This window comes from Malaclemys terrapin, chromosome 15 (genome assembly GCF_027887155.1).
Source record: "Malaclemys terrapin pileata isolate rMalTer1 chromosome 15, rMalTer1.hap1, whole genome shotgun sequence".
Lineage (NCBI taxonomy): Eukaryota > Metazoa > Chordata > Testudines > Emydidae > Malaclemys > Malaclemys terrapin.
Window position 1 is genome coordinate 7529847 of NC_071519.1, and position 6168 is coordinate 7536014.

A 6168-nucleotide genomic window follows, 5' to 3' on the forward strand; every position below is an offset into this window, starting at 1 on the left:
GGACCAGAAAAAACAGGTGAGGAGGAGGCGGCGACGGCAGCGCGGTGACGAGAGTGATGAGGACATGGACATGGACAAAGAATTCTCTCAAACCGCAGGCCCCAGCGCTTTGGATATCATGTTGTTAATGGGGCCGATTCTGGGCCAGAAAACAAGCACAGACTGGTGGGACCACATAGTGTTGCAGGTCTGGGACAATTCCCAGTGGCTGAGAAACTTTCACATGCATAAGGGCACTTTCATGGAACTTTGTGACTTGCTTTTCCCTGCCCTGAAGCACCAGAATACCAAGATGAGAGCAGCCCTCACAGTTGAGAAGTGAGTGGCAATAGTCCTGTGGAAGCTTGCAATGCCAGACAGCTACCGGTCAGTTGGGAATCAATTTGGAGTGGGCAAATCTACTGTGGGGGCTGCTGTGATGCAAGTAGCCAAAGCAATCACTGAGCTGCTGCTACAAAAGGTAGTGACTCTGGGAAATGTGCAGGTCATAGTGGATGGCTTTGTTGCAATGGAATTCCCTAATTGTGGTGGAGCGATAGATGGAACCCATATCCCTATCTTGGCACCGGACCACGAGGACAGCCAGTACATAAACTGCAAGAGGTACTTTTCAATGGTGCTGCAAGCATTGGTGGATCACAAGGGTCGTTTCACCAACATCAACGTGGGATGGCTGGGAAGAGTTCATGACGCTCGCGTCTTCAGTAACAATAATCTGTTTAAATGGCTGCAGCAAGGGATTTACTTCCCAGACCAGAAAATAACCGTTGGGGATGTTGAAATGCCTATAGTTATCCTTGGGGACCCAGCCTACCCCTTAATGCCATGGCTCATGAAGCCATACACAGGCAGCCTGGACAGTAGTCCAACTACAGGCTGTTCAACTACAGGCTGAGCAAGTGCAGAATGGTGGTAGAATGTGCATTTCCATGTTTAAAGGGTTGCTGGCACACGTTACTGACTCGCTCAGACTTCAGCCAAACCAATATTCCCATGGTTATTGCTGCTTGCTGTGTGCTCCACAATCTCTGTGAAAGTAAGGGGGAGACCTTTATGGCGGGGTGGGAGGCTGAGGCAAATTGCCTGGCTGCAGATTACATGTAGCCAGACACCAGGGCGATTAGAAGAGCACATCAGGAAGCGGTGCGAATCAGAGAAGCTTTGAAAACCAGTTTCATGACTGGCCAGGCTATGGTGTGAAAGTTCTGTTTGTTTCTCCTTGATGAAAACCCGCCCCCTTTATTGACTCATTCTCTGTAAACAACCCACCCTCCCCCTTAGATCACAGCCTGCTTTCAAAGGAAATAAAGTCACTATCATTTAAAAATCATTTATTCTTTATTAATTGATTATAAAAAGAGGGAGAGAACTGACAAGGTAGCCCGGGTGGGGTTTGGGAGGAGGATAGGAGGGAAGGAAAAAGCCGCTAAAAAAGTTTAAAATAATGACAGCCTTTTGGTTGGGCTGTCCACTGGGGTGGAGTGGGAGGGTGCACGGAGCCTCCCCGCTCTTACACGTCTGGGTGAGGAGGCTATGGAACATGGTGAGTGGGGAGGGTGGTTATACAGGGGCTGTAGCGGCACTCTGTAATCCTGCTGCCGTTCCTGAAGCTCCACCAGATGCCGGAGCGTGTCCGTTTGCTCACGCAGCAGCCCCAGCATTGCATCCTGCCTCCTCTGATCTTCCTGCTGCCACCTCTCATCTCGAGCATCTCTCCTCTCCTCACGTTGGTCCCTTTTGTCCTCACGTTGGTCCCTCATGTCCTCACGTTCACTGGCATCTTTCCTGTACTTTGATACCGTGTCCTTCCACTCATTCAGATGAGCTCTTTCATTGTGGGTCGAGTCCATGATTTCCGAGAACATTTCATCTCGCGTCCTTTTTTTTCACCGCTTTATCTGAGATAGCTTTCGGGACGGAGGAGGGAGGCTTGAAAAATTTGCAGCTGCTGGAGGGGGGGGAGGGAGGGGAAAAAAGGGAGAGAAGTATTTTAAAAGATACATTTTACAGAACAATGCTTATACTCTTTCATGGTGAACAACACTATTCACATTACATAGCACATGTGATTTCAGTAGAAGGTCGCATTTTGCATCTTAATATTGAGTGCCTGCGACTTTGGTGTTAAAGATCACAGACGCAGGTCCGGGCAACAGAATTCGGCTTGCATGCGGCCATGGTAAGCCATTGTCTTTCGGCTTCTGCAGCCTTAAAGCAGTGCCCTCCTTTCCCACATACCAAGCAAAGCCCGTTGAGTGCTGCAGTTTTCCTGTTAACGTGCAGCAGCAGAAAACAAACTAACCCCCCCGCATCCAATTCTCTGGGATGATCGCTTTATCCCTCCCCCCACCGTGTAGCTGGTATCAGGGAAGATCCCTGCAGAAACCAAACTAACCCCCCCCCCCCCGCCATGAATTATCTGGGATGATCGCTTTACCCCTCCCCCCCACCGCGTGGCTGGTATCAGGGAAGATCCCTGCTAGACAAATATGAAAAGCTCAGCGCCAATTCCCTCTCCCCCTCGCCCCCCGTTTGGCTAACTGCAGAGAAGGATTTCTTTTCAGCCACAGGCAAACAGCCCAGTAGGAATGGCCACCTCTGTCCCCTCATTAAATTCCCATATTTCAACCAGGTTACCATGAACGATATCACGCTCCTGACGATAACACAGCAAGATAAAGAATGGATGTTGCTTGAATGCCAGCAAACACCGGGACCATACGCTGCCAGGCTTTGTTATACAATGATACCAGATTACTTGCTACTAGCATGGCGTGGTCAAGTGTCCTACCATGGAGGACGGAATAAGGCTGCACTGCCGAGAAACCTTGTGGAAAAGCTTTTGGAGTACCTCCAGGAGAGCTTCATGGAGATGTCCCTGGAGGATTTCCGCTCTATCCCCAGACACGTTAACAGACTTTTCCAGTAGCTGTACTGGCCGTGAATGCATCCCAAGTCCTCAGGGCAAATTAATCATTAAAAAATGCTTGCTTTTAAACCATGTTTTCTATTTACAAAGGTACACTCACCGGAGGTCTCTTCCATGGCCTCATTGTCTGGGGGTTGGGAGGGTACTTCAGTCAGGCTGAGAAAAAGATCCTGGCTGTTGGGGAGAACGGAGTACTGTGTGCTCTCCGCAAGCTCGTCATCATCCTCCTCATCATCATCTTCCCCATCTGCAGAATCCTCAGGCATGGCTGAGATTACCCCCTGCTTGGAATCCACAGTCAGAGGTGGGGTAGTGGTGGCGGCGCCCCCTAAATTGCATGTGGCTCAGCGTAGAAGCGGCATATCTGCGGCTCTGACCCGGAGTGACCATTTGCCTCTTTTATTTTTTGATAGGTTTGTCTGAGCTCCTTAATTTTCATGCAGCACTGTAGTGAGTCCCTATTGTGGCCTCTGTCCATCATGCCCTTGGAGATTTTTTCAAAAGTTTTGGCATTTTGTCTTTTCGAACGTAGTTCTGCTAGCACGGAATCCTCTCTCCATATAGCTATCAGATCCAGTACCTCCCGTACGGTCCATGCTGGTGCTCTTTTTCGATTCTCGGACTGCATGGTTACCTGTGCTGATGAGCTCTGCGTGGTCACCTGTGCTCTGCACGCTGGGCAAACAGGAAATGTAATTGAAAAGTTCGCAGGGCTTTTCCTGTCTACCTGGCCAGTGCATCCGAGTTCAGATTGCTGTCCAGAGCGGTCACAATGGTGCACTGTGGGATAACTCTCGGAGGCCAATACCGTCGAATTGTGGCCACACTAACCCTAATTCAAAATGGCAATGTCAATTTCGGCGCTACTCCCCTTGTCGGGGAGGAGTACAGACAGCGATTTTAAGAGCCCTTTATTTCAAAGTAAATGGCTTTGTTGTGTGGACAGGTGCAGGGGTAATTTGATTTAACGCTGCTAAATTCAAACTAAACTCATAGTGTAGACCAGGCCAAAGAGACAGTGTCCCCTGTTGGGTGTAAATCACTGATGTCTCTCCTCTCTGAGCACTGACTGCCCCTCTGTTTCCTTGCCTCTCAGTCTGTGCAGATGGGATCTTTCCCTCCAGTGCTGAAGGATTCGCCCTTCTCATCTACCATTGTCCCAAGCAGCACAGCATGTGGGAATCTTAAATGTACCAAGGTGACTTAAGAGCAGAAACCCCCACAGACCTTCCATTCAATTGGCACTTGTCCCTCACTGAGCTGAATTGAAACTCATGCAGGGAGACTGCTGGGCCACATCCCAGCTGGGCATGAGCAAAGCAGCAGGGTTAAAAAAAGTGCCAGGAAATGCTGGGGTTTGAACCCAGGGCTTCATATATGCAAAGTATGTGCTCTACCACTGAGCTACATCCCCAGATGGTCAGTGTATGCTATGGGTTACACTCAAAGCCCTCCTCTTTCCAGAGCATCCAGTGGCCTATAAGCAGCATGGCAGACACATTCCCTGCTCTGAGGGCAAAACCTGCTGTCCTGGCGGTTGGTGGTTCTTTGGAGTCACTTTGCAGCAGGGCCAGATTCTATGTGTTGGGCAGAGAGAGTGTGTGCCCTGGACTCAGGGTGCAGAGATAGAAGAATCAGGCCTCTCCCCTGCATTGGGTCGGGGGTGCTGCAATCCCCTGCTGGAAGGTCATGGTGGTGGGGAATGCTGTGAACAGCTCAACACCTGACCCTGGTGGCAGAAGTGGTGTGGAGAGCTCCAGTTATTTTTAGGATCTGCTATTTCCACCTGCCTGTAAAGTCCAGCTTTCCCCAGCACATTCACTGCGATGCAGTTGGGTCACTGTTTCCATGGCTGAACAGCAAAGAATCGCTCCCGGTTTCCCTTCTATCTGCAGCAGGATTAGCCTGTGTCAGTGATCAATGAGGTAGATCTTGTTGTAGATTCTTATTCATTCTCCACTTTGAAAATTCACACAATCCCTTTCCCATGCAGATTCCCAGCACCTCAGTGATCCTGGTAGCAGGGGTTGGGTCCTGAGATTTTCACTGTTCTTTCTTCCCTCCACCTGGAGTGAATTCAGCTTTTTTCCCATTCCACACAATCCATGAAATAACAACAGCAGCATAAAGAAAGAGGGGAGGGAACATCTCACTACCAGGGCTGGATGTGCCCAGGGCCCCCTGCTTGTCCATTGTTTCCATGGAATCTGGCACCCTGCTTTGCAGAAGGGATAGAGAAAGATCTTGTTGTTCCTGTGTCTGTGCAAAGAAAATTGTGCTTCTATATGAAAGAGAGGCGGGAAATGGCCCCATGGTGGGACAATATCCTCAGGATTAAGAGCAAAAGACTCAGGCTGAGAACCAATTTAACTCCACTCATCTGGGATGTAACAAATTGTCTTTCATGGAGACACTGGGAACTTGTGACATTGATCCAGACTCTGGGTGTTCGGACTGCTTTAACTCATGGTAAAAACATGATCTTGATTCCAAGAAGGGAGAGAGGAGAAGCCTGAAACTGACTTTAGTCCTAGGCTGGGGTCCCTTGAATGGTGGGAAACATCTTTTGCTGCTACCCAGGGACAGCAGGCTACTGGCAACATACCAGGGCTGGGATGAGCAGGGAATGTTGCATGGACTTTATCATAGAGGGCCCATCCTGCTTCTCAGAGCCCACAGCTGCCATTTGAATGCATCTGAAAGTTACAAGGAACAATGATCTGTGTTAAAGGAAGGTTGACATTTATTAGAGCCCCAATTTATATTGTGTGCAGGAAGAAAGGATTGAATGTGTAACAGGTAGTTTGGTAAATCTTGGTTATTTTATTTTTCTAAGAGGTTCCTATGCACCTCCAGTAGAATTTTCAGTCCCAATGGCAACTTACTTACCAAATGTAATACAAACTAGTCCATTCCTCCCAAGTGGATGTGGTTCTTTTTCTTCTACATATTGTAGCCCATGGAGGCCAAGGATGAAATTGATGAAAACATAAACTAGACACTTACACGATTGAAACTGATTTCAGCTGAGGGACATATTTGCTAGGTTTTTATGCATTTGCACAGGAAAACATTGAGTGTTTCCATTCATTTCAGGTATCCCTATTCAGTGGAACTCCTGAACATAATGGATATGCACTTATTTTTGTTAAAGGAACAGGCTTGCAAGGGGACACTTGGATCTGAACCAAGGACCACTTGATCTGCAGTCAAACACTCTACCACTGAGCTATACCCCA

The 6168-nt window shown here is 48.6% G+C and overlaps 2 non-coding genes across 2 annotated transcripts; both read right to left on the bottom strand.

The window, feature by feature from the left end:
* Positions 1-4271: 4271 nt before the first annotated feature.
* TRNAA-UGC (transfer RNA alanine (anticodon UGC)) lies at positions 4272-4343 on the bottom strand. Its single transcript has one exon. It is a non-coding gene; the product is annotated as a tRNA-Ala (tRNA).
* Positions 4344-6096: 1753 nt separating this feature from the next.
* On the bottom strand, positions 6097-6168 carry TRNAC-GCA (transfer RNA cysteine (anticodon GCA)). Its single transcript has one exon. It is a non-coding gene; the product is annotated as a tRNA-Cys (tRNA).